We start from the raw sequence: 22,042 nt of genomic DNA, 5'->3' as shown, positions 1-22,042 counted from the left end.
AATGATGTTTTTCTTAAGAAAACAAGTCCCAATTCACCCAGCAAAGCTTAAACAAAAACTTACATATACCACAACAAGACTTAAGGAGCAACATGCAGCTATTACTTCACAGAGAGCAAACAGTTTAAGCACCATCAGTTGATAGGAAAAAGCTATTCCTAAGCACCCTCACCCTCCTTTGAGCAAGAAAAATCACACTACAAGAAAATCTTTACAGGACAACTTCCACACTGGATGCCTTAATAATATTTTCAACACAGTTTTCCTAATCATCAGTTTAATTTCATGAACTGGTCACTTGTGGCACACTGCCAGACACCATCACAATGCTTAGCAGATTACACTGAACCACTCTTGAAGCTGCAGGCAGAAAGCCAACAATCTTTATGCATAAACATATTAGTCTTATCAAAGAGAAACTCTTACCATAATTTGAAGCAGTTAATTTCCCAACATATGGCATATTCAAAATATCATTAAAAGCTATTTAAATTATTTTTATCTTTTCTCAGCTGTTGATTCTATAGATAGGAAAATGGTATAAATTATGTATGAATTAAACATTAAGTAATATTTACTGAGTCCTTACTATGCCAGACAGTAGACAGCATATTAAAAAGCAGAGACTTCACTTTGCCAACAAACATCCACATAGTCCAAGTTATATTTTTTCCAGTAGTCATGGATGGATGTGAGAGCTGGACCATAAAGAAGGCTGAGAGCCAAAGAATCGATGCTTTCGAACTGTGGTGTTGGAGAAGACTCTTGAGAGTCCCAGTTCATCCCAAAGGAAATCCAACCAGTTCATCCCAAAGGAAATCAACCCTGAATATTCACTGGAAGGACTGATGCTGAAGCTGAAGCTCCAATACTTTGGCCACCTGATGCAAAGAACTGACTCAAAGGAAAAGACTGATGCCGGGAAAAGATTGAGGGCAGGGGGAGAAGGGGAGAAGGGGCTGACAGAGGATGAGATGGTTGGATAGCATCACTGACTCGATGGACATGAGTTTGAGAGCGAACTCCAGGAGGTGAAGGACAGGAAAGGCTGGTGTGCTGCAGTCCATGGGATGGCAAAGAGTTGGACACAACTGAATGACTGAACAATAGCAAATGATAACTTATTCAATTCTCAGAAAAGTGATATAGATATATATATATATAGATATATATATATTATTATTATTATTAGCCCTGTTCTACAGATGAGCAAAATGGGACTCAGAGAGATTAAGTAACTTGCCCGAAGTTACACAGTCATTTTCACTCAGGCAGTATGGTTCCAGAGCATATGTTCCTTATTCCATAATATGCAGTACAACTAACTCATCCAGCACTTGCACACAACTCAGCAAGACAGCTTCCTGACATATAAGTAGCAAATTTACAAGAGAAGAAAGCATCCATGCTCTGGCTTCCATTTTTTTATCAGCACTTCCTATCATTTCCTGGGTGACCCCCATGTGCCCATCACTGTTCCACAGCTACACAAACAGGGAAAGAGACAGACACAATTCCAGACTTCAACGAGGAGAAGGAGGAGACAGAGAATAAAATTTTAAACCAGACAGACTCAGAATCTATTACAGGCTCTGAAGGAAAAGTGAATAACGTAATAGCGAATACCTCTGACACAAGACGAGGGCACTGTGAGTAGAATGGTCAGAAAGGCCTCTCTGAGACCATGGCACCAGAGCATAAAAAAAGAAAAACTTTTAGAAGGCAATTAGCAAAAACTAGCCACACAGAGTTGAGAAATCAGGATTCAGGCAGAGGAAATAATAAATACCAAAGGCCTTGACACAGCAGAAAAGCCCACAATTTGTGCAAAGCACTAAAAAGAAAGGAACGGTGGCCCAGATGACTGAAACCCAGTGAGCCAGGTTATAAATGGAACATGATAAAGTTAGGCAGGAAAGCAAGCTCAGACAGCCAAACAGGCAGCACACAGATTTTATTCTAAGCACAGTGGAAAACCCCTGGAGGGCTTCACACAGGGTGATGCAGGTCACACTGGCTTCCTTGCGGATTTAGCAGAGACACGCAGAGCGGGGAGATAGGTTAGCAGGTTGCTGCAATAATCCAAGCGAGGAGGGACAGCAGCTTGAGTTACAGTAATAAAGCGTAGAAGAAAGGGAGTACGCTGTTCTTGAGAAGTATTTGGGATGTGTATTGACAAGACTTTTGGCTAAAAGCAAGTGAAGGGATGGTGGTGATATTTACTGAGATTAAGGAGATTCAGAAAAGAACCGGATGGTGTGGTGGCGCAGAGGAGGGGAAGTCGGGAGAACAGACGCAAGAAGTCAGTGCTGGAAGCACTGAGTCTGCAGTGTTCAGTTCCTATCCAAGCAGAGAGAGTTTAGATACATTCTAAATTCTTTCTTCAGCCTTTCAGCATGCTGCTGATGCAATGCGTGACCTGTACTCGCAGTTACAGCACAGACAAAACCTGCAGTGATAGTTACGGGTGAGAGAATTGAGTCTCTCAGATGATCTGGAAGGCTGAAATGTTTATAGAAAAGAAAAGAACTAACCCCCTGAGTGTTCTAATCAGTCCCAGACTGGGCCCCTGGAGCTAATCACCTGGGACATTCCTGGATACTATTTCAGAACTGCCCTCTCTCCCACACTTATAATGTCACTTCCCAGACTCACTCGTGGCCAGTGACCTTGCGTCCTGCTTCAGAACCACACACCTATGTCTGCGCCCACACGTCCCCCCTTCTCCCCAGTTACCCCTTAGCAATGTCTGCACCCCCAGCAGAGGTGACCCAGGGGCCCCTTTCCTGCAGCTGCCCAGGGGCAGGGCTCAGCCTTCTCCTCTCCCTTCCATCAGCCGCTCTTCCTTTCTTACAGGACAGGATCTCTGGATCTTTCACATCACATACCAACACTGCCTAAAACAAAGGCTTTTGATCCCAACTTTTTCTGCCAGCTACAGTCCTACTTCTTTGCTCCCCTTTGCCTCAAACTCCTGAAACTTTGTGTCCATGCACCATCCCGATTTCCTTCCTCTTACCTCTCACTCTGTCTTAACTCCACTACTAACTTAATTCCCACCACTCCTCTAAAAACTACTCAGCACTGCCAATAACCCAGTAGTTCAATTCACCCAGCATCTCTTGGTCCTCACATTACTTTACTTAACTTGCTGGTATAACACAAGCAATGACTCTCCTCCCTGGAATATCTTACTTTCCCTGGCTTCCAGGACACCAACTCTCCTTACTTCTTCTGACTTCACAGTCAGACTTTCTCAGGTTCCTCCATGCATCCCTCCTCTTCTCTCCAACCTCCTAGCTACAGAACATCTCTCTACCTCCACTCACTCCCTTAGTGACGCTTTTGAATACTATTCACATGCTGTCAACACCCAAATATTTACCTCCCTCCCAAGCCTCTTTGCAGACTTTTATATCCAACTTCTTGCTCAATACCTTCATCTGGATAGCTGAAAGGCTTCTAATACCTAACACAGCCAGCACTGAGCACCACCTCCAAACCCTAAACCCTCCCCACCAATCCTCATGTCTGTTGATGGCAACTTCACCTTCCCAATTGCTCAAACCAAAAATATGAGATCACTCTTAACGCCTATTTTCCTCTTGTATCCCACATCCAATCCACTGTTATCTTTCCCTGACAGCTTATAGAGCCTAGCTTGAATATCAGCCCCCAAACAAATCATTCAGCCAACCATTAGAATAGAAAAGGAATATACAGGGTGCATGCAAATATTCCAAACATTCTGTCATGCTAACTCTAAACTAATATATTGTCTATAATACATTATACTTTCATAGTTGGTAAAAGAAATCTGTTCTGCAATTGTGTGAAGGACAACTAACAGAAGGACAACTTATCAAATATTTAATAGGGGCTTCTTTGGCTTTCTGTGTTTAGATTAAATCAACAGGCACAAAACCTTCCTTACCACACTTGCCTAGAATTCAGATGACTAGATTTCCCAATGCTCTTACCAGAAATGACAAAGACATCCTCTGATCTTTCTTACTCCAAGTTTCTATTTTCACATGGCTTTCTGAGTTTGGCAATTGTCGACAGATTTATGGGGCTGCGGGAAGACACGGAAGACCCCATTCCATTCTTCCTTCCCTCTGTAATTCTGGAACAGAAGCTTTATCAGATTGTCTCAAAGATGTTATCTGTTTAAACTGTTTTGATTCTTTGCCCCCAATGTTTTTGTTCCACATACTCAACATGATGTCAGGACCTCTCATTTTCAGAGAAGGGCTTGGAGAAGCCATTTACTTCACTGGGCATAAACACTGTTTACAAGACTCTAATGGCTCAATTCCTTTCACATAGATGCTTCCAGAGTACTTGGTGGCCTCTCTCAAGTTTCTGCAGCATTTTGATCTTAAATCCCAGTATGTAGCTTTGTGATTCTTCAGGTTTTTAGGAGACAGTGGGCTACATATTAAGGGATGGCAGTGGGATACTGGGAGAATAAATTTAAGGAGCAGCCGCTTTCAAGACTCCGAATTCTTTCTTGTATGATAAACTACAAATAGTGGCAGTATTTCTGCTGTGGTTTTTAAATAATCTAACAATTTCTCCACTTCCCCACTAAGAGAAACCGTCGTCTCTACTTTTACCTTATGTTTTCCACTGGCTCGTTCACTCCTGGGAACAATACTTCACTGTTAAAGCCACAAGGGTCTGGCTGCTATTTTTTACTTTCCTATGTGTGGAAAGAGTCAGATCCAACAAACTCCTAAAGCTACCGCTGAAAGAAAATCGGTCATAAGAACCTCACTCTGCATACTTTCGTCTTAAGTTCTCCATCACTAGTTGCACTGAGAAGCCCCTATTGTCGTGGGCACCATCAGTTGCTAACAATACCTAAAAGACAGGATAAATTCTTACCAAAAACTTGGCTTAAGAATGTGAACTGGCCCAAATATTTCAAGTATGTTCATTAAACATTGAGTGTGTGGGCAGTCAGAACTGTTAAATAACCTGTGACTGTCCAGTCAATGCACCTAAAGCTCTGTGTTTATCTGTCCACAGGGCCACACTGAAAACTGCAGAGAGCTGCTTCACATTTCGAGCCTCAGACCTTCCCACTGTCCTCATCTCCAGCCTCACTGAGGTCCTTCCTGAGAGCATCTCTGTCACTCAATCCTTCCCCAGGGGCCTGCTTTCACATGGGGCTCATATTGGAGCTTGGAACCAGGCCAGAGGACTTCCTCTGAGTCACTCCAGCATAAATGCCACTGACGTCCAACCCTGTGAGAAGCTGCGTAACCCACACAGAAGCCATCGGCCACCTCTCATCTTCCTTTCTGTGTCTCTGAATACTTGGCAATCCTGTTTGAGAAGAGGCAGCACCCCAGCCCTGACTCCACAGTCCCCTTTCCTCGTTTTCCTTACATCACATTTCTGAGACAGTCCTTGAGAACTCCTCTTTAGTACATCTTTATATTTCAGTCTGCTATATACAAAGGTATTTTTGCTCATCACATTTTAAATTGGACATGGTAAGTATAACATCTAAGGACAATAATGAAAATGGAAGAGGGTTTTAGTTATTCTATAGTCTAATGACCATGGGGATTCCAATTTTATAAAATATAGCAAAAAAAAAAAAAAAGAGAGAGACTTCTTAAAGAAAAGTAATTAAGGAAACAGAACGAGACAGAAGAATCTAAATTAATACTGTGAATTAACAGATACAGTTTAGAGCAGGATTAAAATCACCCAACACCACATCCCTTAGAATGTGAAACTCAAACTCTACTCAAAGGTCTGTTCAGATGTGCACAGACCTTAAGACCCTGCCTGCTTTTTATTTGATGTTGGACATTATTATATCTGTCGTCACTGAAGTGCTCTTGATGGAGAGTGCATGTGTTTAAAGTGAAAGTGAAAGTAGCTCAGTCATGTCCGACTCTCTGCAACCCCACAGACTATACAGTCCATGGAATTTTCCAGGCCAGAATACTGGAGTGGGTAGCCTTTCCCTTCTCCAGGGGATCTTCCCAACCCAGGGATCAAACCCAGGTCTCCTGCACTGCAGGCGGATTCTTTCCCAGCTGAGCCACAGTGTTTAAACTGGTGACTTAAGCTCAGTGGAAGCCCTGGACTCTCATAAGAAGAGCCTGGCTGTATGTACTACTGTATCTCAGCTGCAACAGCATGTGAACATGCCTGGGGGTTAATGACTGAGACTGTAACCATCAAATAAAATGCTGCAACACTGGAAGGCCAGAGCACAGGGACTCAGGGCAAACAAAGCTGAGCCTAACCCTGGGCACAGAGTTTGCTTTCCCTACATTCTGAGAAGCTACTCTCTGATCAGAAGAGATATCACTGCTGCTGTAAATAAGGATGGCCCCTAGTCTCCTGTTTTCACAGCAACACCAAATGGCAGGGACTGCACATTCTCCAAGAAGAAAGTCTCTGCGTCAGTTGCAACAAAAGTCTCATTGCTGTACTGAGCCATAAATCATTGAAAACCCAGTCAAATCATGCTTTCATAACAGCAGTTTAACTCTCTGACTACAGGAAGAATTACATAAGCATAAAAGAAAAAAATCTCCAAATAAAAAGGTAATAGCTATTGTTTAAAATTTCCTCTAATAGGAGGAATTATTATTTACACTAGCAAAAGGATAAAATTTCCTAAATTAACAAATGGAAAGATAAGTCCTTATCTATAAATAATACTTCATTGTACCTGCTGTCAAGATCATATGTTAATTTGTACACAATGTATAAACATCAAATCATAAACCAACTTTCTCAGGTGGGAAAAAAATTAAGACAAAGTAGTGATTTTTCAAGGATTTTCTCACTGGGTAGAATGATAGGATAAATTTTAAGGCATCACTAATTTTAATATCTATGCATGAAATTTATTAACTTATGTGTGAGTTTCTCAGAAGTCTCTCCCTACCTGGAAAGCCTTCCCTTACTTTGAGACAGAAGCACTTCCTACTTTGCCTACTGGTTATAAGATCCCGTATAACCTCATGCATCACTACCAGGCCCAGTATGAGCTACAGATGTCACAGAATTTTCCAATTTGGGGTGACCTAAAAGCTCAATTGTTAATATGCAGCTATTAATAGCTGTGAGTGCAGCTATTAATAGCTATGAATGCCCCTATTCACTACCTAGGACCAGACTTGGCTTGTTGGCTCAGGTCTAAATGTTTCAATTCAGTGTCACCAATGTAACTTGCAAATGCAAAGTTCTTCCAACTTGTCACAGGCTCCTGCCTCTACACTCACTTTCAGTTCAGTTCAGTCGCTCAGTCGTATCCGACTCTTTGTAACCCCATGAACCGCAGCACGCCAGGCCTCCCTGTCCATCACCAACTCCTGGAATTTACCCAAACCCATGTCCATTGAGTCAGTGATGCCATCCAACCATCTCATCCTCTGTCGTCCCCTTCTCCTCCTGCCCTCAATCTTTCCCAGCATCAGGGTCTTTTCCAATGAGTCAGTTCATCACATCACGTGGGCAAAGTATTGGAGTTTCAGCTTCAACATCAGTCCTTCCAATTAACACCCAGGACCCATCTCCTTTAGGATGGACTAGTTGGATCTCCTTGCAGTCCAAGGGGCTCTCAAGAGTCTTCTCCACCACCACAGTTCAAAAGCATCAATTCTTCAGTGCTCAGCTTTCTTTATAGTCCAACTCTCACATCCATACATGACCACTGGAAAAACCATAGCCTTGACTAGACGAACCTTTGTTGGCAAAGTAATGTCTCTGCTTTTCAATATGCTGTCTAGGTCGGTCATAACTTTCCTTCCAAGGAGCAGGTGTCTTTTAATTTCATGGCTGCAGTCACCATCTGTAGTGATTTTGAAGCCCCAAAAAATAAAGTCAGCCACTGTTTCTACTCCTTCCCCATCTATTTGCCATGAAGTGATGGGACCGGATGCCATGATCTTCGTTTTCTGAATATTGAGCTTTAAGCCAACTTTTTCACTCTCCTCTTTCACTTTCATCAAGAGGCTTTTGAGTTCCTCTTCACTTTCTGCCATAAGGGGGGTGTCATCTGCCTATCTGAGGTTATTGATATTTCTCCCGGCAATCTTGATTCCAGCTTGTGCTTCCTCCAGCCCAGCATTTCTCATGATGTACTCTACATATAAGTTAAATAAGCAGGGTGACAATATATAGTCTTGACGTACTCCTTTTCCTATTTGGAACCAGTCTGTTGTTCCATGTCCAGTTCTAACTGTTGCTTCCTGACCTGCATACAGGTTTCACTTTACTGATTTTAATTCACAGACTGTTCAAAAGGGTCACCTTTTAATCCCCTTTAAAGGAATGCTGAAGTGGCACATGTGTATCAACTTAAATATACAGTAACACATATACAGGAGGAGGCGGGTACACACTCAAGGTCATGAAGAGGATTCATGGCCACAGAAGTTTCCCAAAGAGCTGAAAATAAGTCATCCACAGACACAATGACAAGGCTCCAGCCCTGCACAGATGTACATTATGATTACTATTTATATTTAAATTGCACAATTTATGTGCATGTGTTAGTCGCTCAGTCGTGTCCGACTCTTTGAGACCCCATAAACTGAAGCCCGCCAGGCTCATCTATCCATGGGATTCTGCAGGCAAGAACACTGAATTTGGTTGCCATTCCCTTCTCCACAGGATCTTCCAAACCCAGGGATCAAACCCTGGTCTCTTGCATCTCCTACACCGGCAGGTGGATTCTTTCCCACTAGCAGCATGTGGGAAGCCCAATCATCACCCTGCATGTTCTTTGCAAAAAACCATAACCCCAGGACAATCATAAGAAAACATCAGAAAAACGTAAAATGAGGGACCCTTTACAAAATGCCACACCAGAACTCTTTAAAATTTAGTCTCAAGGTCATGAATGGCAAAAAGAGACTAAGTAACTGTCACAGACTGGAGAAGACTTAGGAGACAACAGGTAATGAGGTGTGTTAGCCTGGGCTGGATACTGATAGCAAAAGGACATGAGTGGGAAAACTGGTAAAAGTCAAATAAAGTCTGTAGTTCAATTAATAACACTGTACTAAAGACCCTGATGCTGGGAGGGATTGGGGGCAGGAGGAGAAGGGGACGACAGAGGATGAGATGGCTGGATGGCATCACCGATTTGATGGACGTGAGTCTGAGTGAACTCCGGGAGTTGGTGATGGACAGGGAGGACTGGCGTGCTGCAATTCATGGAGTCGCAAAGAGTCGGACACAACTGAGCAACCGAACTGAACTGAACTGAGTGTTAACTATTCCTTTGTTTTGACAAATACACTGTGATCATGTAAGATGTTAATACTAGGTGACACTGGATGAGGAGCACACAGGAACTCTCTTCTATCTTTGTAATCTTTCTGTAAATCTAAAATTTTCCCCCCAGAAAAGTTATGTAAAAAGTATTATTGACATATTACTAAATGATACCAAATGCCAGCCAAGGAGACCAAGAAACAGAATGTATGTTAATCTCTGGAGACTCACATGAGAAAATGTTGCAAATTTGGTACCTACCACTTAAAATCCTTCTTTCCTTCCTTACAGATAGCTGAATGCAATTAACAATACCGCCAGTATTCTAGCAATATAGCTTTAAATTCTAATAACATGGCTAAAACTAAGCATACTCCAAACAGAATAAAATAAAAAATGGAAAATTTCTAAATTTCCTATAACCCTAATTGACTGCCTAGTTTCTTGATCTTTCAATTATCTTATAAAAAGAAAGAGCTACTTTTAATTTTTTAAATTTTCTTTTTCTGCTTACCTGATAAAATCTTTCCTTTTCCTTTCAGTTTCCTTATATAAATTTTAACAGAGCGTCAAATTTGACAAGGCACATTTCACTTCTAAGAACTATTAAGCTTACAAATGGAATGTTTAATATGTTTTGTCTTATAATATGGCCACTTTTGCCAGAAGGGAGTGTGTTTCAGTCTAGAGATAGTAGTCTGGAAAGACATAGGTCAACAGAGGTATGACGGAGACAGCAAGCTGACCTCCAGAAATTCATGAGCTCCAACTCCATTATAAAGCTGCTGCCACGAAGTGATGATCTAATTTCCAAGCCCCCTTTCTTCTAAGTGAAGCTGTGTTACTAGTTTGGGTCTATATAATGTGATTGTGTAGCATATCCAGGCCAAAGAGCTTAATCATTGTGTTTCTTCCACACTCCCTTTGCTTTGCATGGGAACCTTGAAGGTGTACTGTACAGTAATGTAATTCTTCAAAAGAAAAGTTATAAAATAGTAAGAAATTAACACATTAATAATCTTTACATTACATATCACTCACTTTATATCTGTGTAAGGATAGGCTGTCTACTTCAAAGCAAGTCTTATATATGATGTTCAACACATATATTTTTGTATATCTGTTGAAAAAATCCATATACAAATGGATCCAAGCAGTTCAAACCCATGTCGTTCAATGGACAACTGCAAATCCTGTGTGGGGAGAAAAAGAACAAATCATTTAATCTTTCAACCTCAACAATCTTCCTCTTATTTCATGTGACTTTGAAAAAGTTAGCTCTTATTAGCAGGTAAAATATGTTTTCCTCTTTAGGATAACATTATCTGGAAATGCTAATAAGTATCCTGCTATGTTTTAGATCCAGTATCACAAATGTACATGCCATTCTTAAAATACTGATTACCTGGATGCATGACAACTAGAAGTCAAAAGGATGTAAAGATTCCAGCAGTTGTGAAAACTCAGAAAAAGTAAACATCATAGAAACAAACATCACCTTTAACCAGGACCAGGGGGTACTCATTATTTGTGTCTATATATTGATAGCATACTTTCTTTAAAAAAAAAAAAAAGTTTAAACCAAAAGTAAAACAAAATTAAACTGTGCCTTTGACCTCACAAATATTTCATTATTGTATGCCTTTATCTCAGTCATAATGACATAACAGTCGTGACACAGACATGTGATTCTCATCTAATATCCATGCACTTCTTCACAATTCTAGTCTTGCTACAGATAGGTATGCTATATATATGTGTATAAGAGAGAGAGAGGCATGCTATATTACTAGCTTTGGCCAAAAACTGTGAGAAGTAAGACTGTCACTGCCAAGCTGAGGTGGTAAAAAATCCCAGAGGATTCTGCACACATTTTCATTACCTGCCTCTGTGAATACAAAACCGGTGTAGAGATGACAGGGTCAAGATGGAACTTTGAATCACTGCTTAAAGTAGGCTGCCTTGGAGACCTGGCAGGCACACTGAAGGCTTTTATGTAATAACACACTGAGATTTCTGAGTTGGTTTGTTACTGAAGCATAGCCCAGCATCCCCGACTAATATAGCACCTTCTCACTTTCTCAACCCTTTGAATTCCATAGCATTTAAATCCACTTACTTCAAAGGTACTCGTCTCTATGTAAGTTTTCGGTATTGTTATTTAAACAAAGTCTTTGCTTAGTCTAACTCAGAAACTCTAAGTTAGACAAGTATATCCTTGAGACTTTTCATTGACTGCCTTAGAGAAAGCATGGCATAAAAGAATGAATCTTAAAAATAACTGCGCGTCACTGACTAGTGTTCAAATTCATGAACATAAGAGGTATTGACAATGTGAATCTATAGGAAACAAAACAAAACAATAATGAGAGAACTGACTCATTGTACCTATTTTTTTCTCCGTCAGCCATACTGAAGAGGCCTAAATGTCATTTATTCATTTAGGGTGACACATGTCACAAGTACCAGAAATCAGTTTCTTCGCCAAGTTAAAAATACTCATGATTTGCATTTTAAAAGCAATATGCACTCACTGCCAAGAAGGCCTGTGGATAAGGCACAGTATTATCAACTACAATCAACAGAACAGGGTGAAATGTTAGTGTAACTTCAGCCATCTAAGACCACTGGGGTAAGTCTATAAATGCAAACATGCAGCTACTAAATGACTCACTCAGCTGACCAAGCCGGTATGTTCGGAATGTAAGTCATCCAGCTCTGTGCTGCATCAGCGCAGCTGGAGTGGCCGTAGTGGAGACACTCAGGTCTCCCAGGACAACCAAAACCAGGGCCTGCCCGTCATCTTGATGGATTCCTAACAAAACATAAACCTATTTAAAACTGAGGCCCAGTGGAAGTCTGTGACATATATATTCCGATGTACGCTTTCCAGGGCAGCAACTTTTTCCCAACATGAATTCCTAAAGATCTAACCGCAGGCCTCTTTCAGTACAGAAGGGTTGTGCTTAACTATGTGTCTGAGAATAGTGATTTCTCAGGAAGAAGCAGGGAGTGAAAGAAGGCATGACATTCCCGAGGGGGAATTTTCAGACCAGCACACATCCGCGCCCCACTCACCTCAGCTGTCTGATAAGCCTTAGAGTCTCAGGCCCTACGGGGTTTGGGGAGCAGGGGTGCAGGCTGTAGGGCCTCAGGGATCTTGCTCTATCCTCATACCTTCCCCACTTGGGACTTCTGAAATGAAGACAAACACGCTGCTTTTTCTGTAGGATTTTTTAAAAAGGTGGACTCCAGAGAGAACAAATGCAAACAAATACCCAGCAGAACAGTCTCAGTGTTCCTAGTGGAGACTGAACCAAATGTTTCCTGAGCATCTCCTTCATGCTTTTGTCATCTGGGAGAAAAACAGTGTGTTCCAACCTTCTCGCTTGTGTTCACATTCCAGGAAACAGAATGTCTCACTATACTGAATAGAACGGGAGGGAGTATACTAAAAATCTCTCATGGATGACTTCATAGAGTTTTAATACAAATGTAAAAAATAGTAGTATGGTCCAAATATAATACTCTGTACCCTCCCAAAATTTTACTCTTTCACAGAAACAAATCAATACACACCTGCAGTGTGCTATGTAGCATCAACATTCGTCAGAAAGATTTAACCAATTCTATTTGATTGCATTGTGTAATTTAACTCTTGGGCTTCAAATTCTACTGATTCAATTTCAAAAGTACTTAAACTGTACTTAAACTTAAAAGTACTTAAACTGTACTTCTCCTGTATCTCTACTACTGGAGAAGTAAATCCAACTCATCAACCCTCTCAAGACAGCATCATTTTCAGACTATACCCATCAGGCGATATCATAAGATTTATTGCTCTCCAACCCAAATCTCATTGTATTACAGTAGATTAAAACCTACTGTTGCTTCTGCATGACCAAAAAGACAAAGTCTAAGCTCCTTACCTTTGCAAAAAAGCCTTTCACAAGCTTTAAATTCAATTCTGCTCCTCCTCACCTTGTGCGGTATTCCTGAGTCTCATTATACTTACTTGCGTGTGTGTGGTCATGCTCAGTTGCTCAGTCATGTCTAACTCTTTGTGGCCCCATGGACTGTAGCCCACCAGGCTCCTCTGTCCACAGAGTTTTCCAGGCAAGAATACTGGAGGGGGCTGCCATTCCCTACTCAAGCGGAAGTTTTCCACCCAGGGATGGAAGTCGCACCTCTTGTGCCTTCAGCACTGGCAGGTGGATTCTTCACTACTAGTGCCACCTGGGAAGTCAAGTAATTCCTGAACACAGAGTAACTTTTCTTTGACTTCACACATGCCACCTACTTCACTTAGAATGTCTTCCCCCAACTTCGTTACTAAAAATAAATAAGTAAATTTTCCTATCAAAAACAAACTCAAATTTTACTCTTTCCTCAAAGTGAATTGTTATTGGATGCTTGTAGTCGGTAAATGTTAAAATACAGCTGCTTTCGAAACAAGAAATATGTACTTTAGCTGCACTGTGTGGCATCATAGTTCCCTAACCAGGTGTCAAACCCATGCTCCCTGCAGTGGAAGTGCAGTCTCAACCACTGGGGCCACTAGGGAAATCCCAAGAAACATTTATTATCTCTTTGTTTCTGTGACCAGGAATTTGGATGGAGCTTAGCTGATCGTTTCAACAGGGGAAATCTCAGGCTGTCAGGATGCTGACTGGGGCTGTACTGAAGCCTTGACTGGGCTGGAGAATCTCCTTTCAAGATGGCTCACTCACATGGCTCTTGCAAAAACCCTTTTTGGCTACTGGCAGGACGCTCAGCTCCTCAAACATGGACCTCTCCATAGGGTTACTTAAGTGTTCAGATGACATGGCAGCTGGCCATGAGAAACCTCAGGGATAGCAAAAAGGAAACTAACGTCTTTTATCTATTTGACCACATTTTCTTCATAGGAAGTGAATCACTAAGTTCTGATAATAATCATGAAATGCCTTCACCTTTGCAGAGGGGATTGTCAAAGAATTTAAACATGCTTTAAAACAACTGCAATTTCCAAAATTTCCCCAGAAGTCAGCTTTTCTTTCTTCTGTTTTCCCTGGTTATTTCTGTTAGCTGTCTTGTAAAACATAATATATTGTCTAAGGAGTTCATCTGAAAAGATACTGTGGGGCTTTAGTACATAAACATCAAACTTCTATTTTGCTATTTCCATATGAAGTCTTGGAAATCTCAAGACTTCAAAAATTAGATTAGTTAAAAAATAATAGGGATAACTGACTAGTCATCTGGCAGGAGAAAAGTGTAACTCTATATTGTTCTTTATATAAAAATAAATTCCAAGTGAGTTTATGATTTTTAATTTTTAAATAAAACTATACTGCAAGGAGATCTAACCAGTCCATTCTGAAGATCAGCCCTGGGATTTCTTTGGAAGGAATGATGCTAAAGTTGAAACTCCAGTACTTTGGCCACCTCATGTGAAGAGCTGACTCACTGGAAAAGACTCTGATGCTGGGAGGGACTGGGGACAAGAGGAGAAGGGGATGACAGAGGATGAGATGGCTGGATGGCATCACTGACTCGATGGACGTGAGTCTCAATGAACTCCGGGAGTTGGTGATGGACAGGGAGGCCTGGCGTGCTGCGATTCATGGGGTCGCAAAGAGTCGGACATGACTGAGCAACTGATCTGATCTGATCTGATAAATTTATCAGGAAAATATGAACAAACATTTTTTTATCATCTTGGGGTAGAAAGGCCCTTTGAAGAATGACATAAAAGCCCAAAGTCATTAGGAGGAAGAAACTGATAAAGATGACTACTTACCTAGTAACACAGCTGTATAGAAGAAAAAAAAAAGATTTAAACAAAAAGAAAACATGGAAAAGACAAACAGAGAAATATTGGTAACGTATGATAAAAAAAATAATTTTCTTAATAAATATAGAGTTCCCTAGTGGCTCAAATGGTAAAGAATCCACCTGCAATGCAGGAAAGCTGGCTTTGATCCCAGAGTCGGGAGGATCCCCTGGAGGAGGCCATGACAACCACTCCAGTATTCTTGCCTGGAGAATCCCATGGACAGAGGAGCCTCGTGGGCTACAGTTCATGGGATCACACAGAGCTGGACACGGCTGAGTGACTAACACTACAATAAGAAAAAGTGTACAAATGAGCAAAAGGACTTCCATTCCAAGAAAGCAGAGTACAGGCTACAATCTCGACATCCTATAACAAATCCAAAAATGTATAAAATAACTTTTAAATGCTTATCTGCCCTTAAAAACACAAAGGAAATGCTCAGCGTACTATAACTATGATAAACCTTTGCATATGAGTTAGAATTAGATTTATTTGTGGGTAACAGAGATCTAAAACAGCAGTAGCATAAGTGAGATTATATATGTGTGTGTATGTATGTGTGTGCATATATACAACACCTTTGGGGAAAACCTGAACAAACTTTTTGATCAACCCAATGCGTACATATACACATATACAAGCAAGATTATACCAGAGACCACACATATACAAGTGATGCACAGACACATTTCTCTCACATAAAAGCCCACGGGCAGAGCACAGGGACAGAAGGGCAGTTCTACCAAAGTCTTCATTAAACTCACCATCCTGTCATACTGCTGTGTGGCTGTAATTCTCGTGGTCTCTGTTGTCAGCTAGATCTCTAGCCTCATCTCCATTCCAGGAAGCATCCAAAAAGGAGCCGTTGACTGAAGAAAGTTTCTAAAAACCACACATGCGTTTCTGCTGACATCTCATTGACTAGAACTTTGTAATAAGATCACATTTAAGCAGAAGTAGTTTGGGAATACAGTCTTCAATTTGTTCAGATACCCAGCTAGAAATCAGGGATTCTATCTTGTGAGAGAAGAAGAATATATATTTGGAAATATGAGCAGCTTCTACATTCACTAAAAGTCAAAGATAACACAGAAAAAATCTCAGTGTAAGACATTTCTGAAAGTGAGAACTGAAGGACATGGAGACTAAGACCATCAGAACCAGTCTATAGAAAATGTTCACGAGCTCCCGGACTAAGCTTTGAAGCTGCCCAGTTCTTTACCTTTCCATAATTTAATGGCTCACTCTTTAGACTGTAAGATGTACTCCAGTGTCAAACCAGTGGATGATGATCTTTTTCTCTCCCTTAAATTAGCCAGAATCAGTTTCTGCTGCTCTCAACAAAAATAATCTCAATCGACATGGTTCAAGATATTTATTCCAAAATTTTCAGTCAAATGCACATGCATACATACACACACAAAGACACACACACACACACACACACACACACACACACACACTGGATGTGTCTCTTGAGAAATAAAGGTGAGGTGAGGTTGTGTAGTTCATTAGCAATCATCCATTTCAACAACAAAAAAAAGGGGCAGATTTCTCTTCATCTCATTCCATCTTTCTGATTATCACCTCAAGGGTTCAATAGGGGTTCCAAAATATTTAAGACTAATTAATTTTGAGTTTCATGTTTTAATTGCAGATCCAATCATATTATTTCCCTACTTAAAACTCTGGGATGAATGTCTATCATTTTTCTGGAAAAAGTCCAAACTCCTGATCATAATATAGAAATCTCTCTATAATCTGGCCACAGACTAATCCTCCTCCTTTTCTATGTTAATCTGTGCAATCTTAGTCAATATAATTATTTACTGACAGCCTACTGTGTGCCAGCCACTGTTCTAGATGCCAGATATATAGTCAGGAATGATATTCAAAATATCTAGCAACTAGTATAAGAAGATACCAGCTGTAAACAAATGACAAAGCTTTACCAATGTGTATTATCAGAATACCAACCTGAATGTATCAATAAATACATTGGAGCCTCTACCTGTAAAGAGTTACCTTCTTTAAATGGGAAGAGAGACAATAGATAAAACACTAAACAAGTTATTAAGAAAATTTCAAGTATAAGAGTATAAGAAAGATAGAGAAAATGTCATCTAAGGAAGTGACATTTGAGTTGAGATATGAATAAATAAGATGTAACAGGTTGAAATACAGCCCACACAAAAGGTATGTCCATGTCTTAACCCCCAGAACTTGTAAACACTGACTGTGTTTAGAAAAGGTGGCATTATGGATGTGATTAAGTGAGGACCTTGAGATGAGATTATCCTGGACTATCTAAGTGAGCACTAAATTCAACGACACTTGTCTTTGTAAGAGAAAGGCAGATGGAGATTTGAGACAAAAAGGAAGAGACAGAGACACACAGAGGAGTAAGTGATGTGAAGACCAAGGCAGAGACAGGAGTGATGCAGCTGCAAGTCAAGGAATGCTAACAGTCACCATAAGCTGAAAGAGGCAGATAGTGGATCTCTCCTGTCCTAGCCAACCCAGGTGGCCATTAACAAAACACCACAGATTGCACGGCTTAAACAACAGACATGTATTTACCAGAATTCTGGAGGCTGTGAAATCTAATATCAAGGTGTTGGCTGATTCACTTCCCCAGTAAGGGTCTTCTTGGACTCCAAATGCCCACATTTTCATGGTTTGTAGTAATTTGTTGCAGCAACCCTAGAAATATAACATAGAAGGCAACTTTGGAGAATCTGAGAGAAGTATATTCTAGTCAGAATGAACAGAGAGTGACAACTTCCAAGATCACCTATAGAGAATATACCACTAATCAAAGCTAATGAAAGAAGATTTGGGGGAAATATAACATGTCCGTGAAAACATGCCATTTTTCTCCAAGGTAATCTCTAAATCCAATGCTGCTCCAATCAGTGTCCTCAAAAATTTCTCACTTGAGATTACAAACTGATTTCAAAATTTATATGGAAGATCATAGCCAAAACAATTCTGAGAAATAAAGGACAAAAGGTGTAATATTTGCTTAACACCTATTGTCTTATTATAAAGATATAGCAGTTAAGAGAATGTCATATTGCTATAAAGATAAGCAGACCAAAAGAGCTCAATTTCAAAACCTATAAATAGACCTCTATTTATACAAACATATAAATAACACCAATACACACACATATGCTTGAAAAGTTCAACAAAGGTGGCATTTCAGCATAATCCTCCTTTCCTTCCTTAGTAAACACTGGCCCAGGGAAGGTTCAGAGAGGGAGTCATCCTTCCCAAATACAAGCAGGAAGGGATGCTCTAGCAGAAGAGAATTTTTAAATGACAATGAGGCTGACTGAAAGCTTGCCTGCTCTTTACCGCTACCATGTGCTGGCAAATTAACGTCAGTGCTGAAATACTCCTGCCCCAGTAGACCACTCCCCATTGCCCTCACCCTAAGCAGGCCAATGCCCTTTCACACTCTCCTCTCTTTGTAGACACAGCAATGGAATTTCTCAGTTCAGTTCAGTTCAGTTGCTCAGTCATGTCCAACTCTTTCTGACTCCCATGGATTGCAGCACACCAGGCCTCCCTGTCCATTGCCAACTCCCAGAGCTTGCCCAAATTCATGTCCACTGAGTCGGTGATGCCACCCAACCATCTCATCCTCTGTTGTCCCCTTCTCCTCCTGCCTTCAAATCTTTCCCAGCATCAGAGTCTTTTCCAATGAGTCAGTTCTTTGCATCAGGTGGCCAAAGCACTGGAGTTTCAGCTTCACCATCAGTCCTTCCAATGAATATTCAGAACTGATCTCCTTAGGATGGACCAGGTGGATCTCCTTGCAGCCCAAGGGACTCTCAAGAGTCTTCTCCAACACCACAATTCAAAAGCACCAATTCTTCAGTGTTCAGCTTTCTTTATAGTCCAACTCTCACATCCATACATGACTACTGGAAAAATCATAGCTTTGACTAGATGGACCCTTGTTGGCAAAGTAATGTCTCTGCTTTTTAATATGCTGTCTAGGTTGGTCACAACTTTTCTTCCAAGGAGAAAGCGTCTTTTAATTTTATGGCTGCAGTCACCATCAGCAGTGTAATTTCTGACCCTGTTTAAATACAGCAATCTGCCTGCTCTGTCTCTAACTGAAGCTGCACACAGGCAAGCTAACAATTCCAGTTTAACGTTCAGTTCAGTTCAGTTCAGTCGCTCAGTCGTGTCCGACTCTTTGTGACCCCATGAATTGCAATACACCAGGCCTCCCTGTCCATTACCAACTCCCAGAGTTCACCCAAACTCATGTCCATTGAGTCAGTGATGCCATCCAGCCATCTCATCCTCTGTCGTCCCCTTCTCCTCCTGTCCCCAATCCCTCCCAGCATCAGAGTCTTTTCCAATGAGTCAACTCTTCTCATCAGATGGCCAAAGTATTGGAGTTTCAGCTTTAGCAGCAGTCCTTCCAAAGAACACCCAAGTGTGATCTCCTTTAGAATGGACTAGTTGGATCTCCTTGCAGTCCAAGGGGCTCTCAAGAGTCTTCTCCAACACCACAGTTCAAACGTATCAATTCTTCGGCACTCAGCTTTCTTCACAGTCCAACTCTCACATCCATACATGACCACTGGAAAAACCACAGCCTTGACTAGATGGACCTTTGTTGGCAAAGTAATGTCTCTGCTTTTGAATATGCTATCTAGGTTGGTCATAACTTTCCTTCCAAGGAGTAAGCATTTTTTAATTTCATGGCTGTAATCACCATCTGCAGTGATTTTGGAGCCCAAAAAAATAAAGTCTGACGTTGTTTCCACTGTTTCCCCATCTATTTGCCATGAAGTGATGGGACCAGATGCCATGAGCTTAGTTTCCTGAATGTTGAGCTTTAAGCCAACTTTTTCACTCTCTTCTTTCAGTTTCATCAAGAGGCTTTTTAGTTCCTCCTCACTTTGTTAGTGACTGCAAACCTCTAAAGGGCACTAAACACTAGTAAGTATTTTACTACACTTTCTTTGAATACTTGCCTCTCCCACTATGCAAAATCACATCACACCTTTTTTTTTCTTCTCAAATCTACAGCCCCCCACCTCTGCCATTCTGCTTATTATCAGCTGATGACTGACTCATACTTCACTGAGCAAGTAGGACTGAGATGAGAATTTCCTCATCTTCTTCCATCAAACATACCATCTCTACGTCTGAAGTCTACCTTTCTGCCTCCTCTTCCAATAGGCAAGGTGTTCCTGCTCCTAAATGCTTCTCCACTGGTGCTTTGGGTCACATTCCTATCCCCATTTCAAGGACTTTAAGCACAGTCTAACCTCCTGTCATTCAATTGATAATTTTAAATAATGAAAGGATGGTGATGGATGGATCAGTGCATCAGGTGATTGATGGATGAATCCATAAATGCAGAGAGAGAAAGACAGAATTACGTTCCCATGATCACACCTCCTCAGAGCTGTAAGCCCTCCCCTCTTTTTATGGTTCCTTTCCCAGTAATACTTCTCTATGTTGATCTCTAAAGTCATTCTCTTCACTTCCTTACTTATTAGCTGATCATCAATTTGATCTAACTGGATCTGGTCACCACCATTCCACAGAAACTATTGTAAGCGAGATCACGAAAAATCTCCATCATGCCCAAACCAATGTGACTTCCCTGCCCTTTTTCCAAACTCCCCACAGAGCTCAGCTCCTTAGGATTCCCCTCTCCTTGAGACACTTCCTCCTCTTGTAGAACTACGTTGTCTGGCATCCTTCCTGCCTAACCAGCTGCTTGTTCTCAGCTCATCCACATTTTTTAGATACTACCTGTACACTTCATTCTCACAAACCTCCCTCTACAAGTCCACCCTTCTTCCCTGAACTCTGAAAGGCATTTATTTCAGAACTGCACTCCTGATTCTCCCCCATCCAGGTTTATCTACCATGTTTACCTTATAGCAAATGACACTACAGCCCACCTGGCTACACAAGCCAGAAGCCTAACAGTTACTTTTTATTCTCATACCCCAAATTAAATTGTCTCATACCCCATCAACAGTCATAACTCCAAAACATATTTTAACTCAAACCATTTCATTCTGTGAAATAAAATTTGTATTTTATGGCAAAACAAGAAAAGTGTAAACATACAACTTCTTCTCTGCCCTTTGGTCTCCTCTCTCCCCCAACTGTGCTTTGTGTATCTGCATTATGCATTGACCAGACCTCCTTCCTCCATCGGCAGGAATACCTGCTTAACCTTAAAGAGCAACAATCTCTAGCATCAACAAGACAACTCCTTAAAAGGCAGAACTGCTTCTGATCTTGTAAAGGGTCACATGGCCCACCAGGATGACACTTAGAGCTGGATTATATAAACTGTCAATAATACATCATTTGATGTACAACCTTCTGTCTCAAAAAAAAAAAAAAAAAGAAACAAACTTAATTGTGCCTTGATTTCTAAGTGGCAGAACAGTTCTCAGAGCTTTCTGAGATGCTCTTCCTGGGTTATAATACTCAAATTTGACTCGAATAAAATTTTCCATTGCTTTCTTAGATTGACTAGTTTTTCACTGACAATACCATTTCTTTATTCTCTAAGCCACCTTCACTTGGGCTACTAAAATCTCTTCCTGCTTGCCTACCCATCATTCCTGCACCCAAAGTTCCATATTTCATAAAAAGCAAGAGTAGGCTTCTAAAAGTGCAAATCAGATCACGTTGCTGCCCTGATGAAAACTCTCCAATGACTTTTCATTACACCTAAAATAAAAGCCAAAACCCTCCCAGCAGCCTCGAAGCCCCTCCCATTCTGTCTTGCTCACCTCCACCTGTGCAGTCCCATCTCGTGCAGCCCTCTGCACCACTCAATACACTTCAGCTATGCTGACCTTCTTTTTCTGGATGTGATCAAGACCCTTCTCCTTAGAAGAAGCTCACATCCTAGAGTGCCTGGGTGGTCCAGGTGTGCATCTGTTATCCTGATGTCCTACCCACTGT

The 22,042-nt window shown here is 41.0% G+C and overlaps 1 long non-coding RNA gene across 4 annotated transcripts in view; it reads right to left on the bottom strand.

Moving 5' to 3' along the window:
• The window catches only part of LOC113906388, a 129,917-nt gene that overhangs the window by 70,238 nt on the left and 37,637 nt on the right, over positions 1-22,042 (bottom strand). For 2 of the 4 annotated variants that reach the window (XR_003514866.1, XR_003514865.1), the window contains exons 3-6: positions 17,657-17,779; positions 15,841-15,958; positions 12,337-12,453; positions 10,300-10,451 (exon numbers count right to left, since the gene is read on the bottom strand). This is a non-coding gene — a long non-coding RNA (uncharacterized LOC113906388). Of the gene's footprint in view, positions 1-1,047; positions 4,127-10,299; positions 10,452-11,932; positions 12,074-12,336; positions 12,454-15,840; positions 15,959-17,656; positions 17,780-22,042 lie in introns of those variants that run through there. The other 2 variants (XR_003514867.1, XR_003514864.1) reach the window with 2 other exon arrangements.

Source organism: Bos indicus x Bos taurus, chromosome 16 (genome assembly GCF_003369695.1).
Source record: "Bos indicus x Bos taurus breed Angus x Brahman F1 hybrid chromosome 16, Bos_hybrid_MaternalHap_v2.0, whole genome shotgun sequence".
NCBI lineage: Eukaryota > Metazoa > Chordata > Mammalia > Artiodactyla > Bovidae > Bos > Bos indicus x Bos taurus.
Note: the sequence above shows the minus strand (reverse complement) of the source record. Positions and strands in the feature narration are given on the sequence as shown.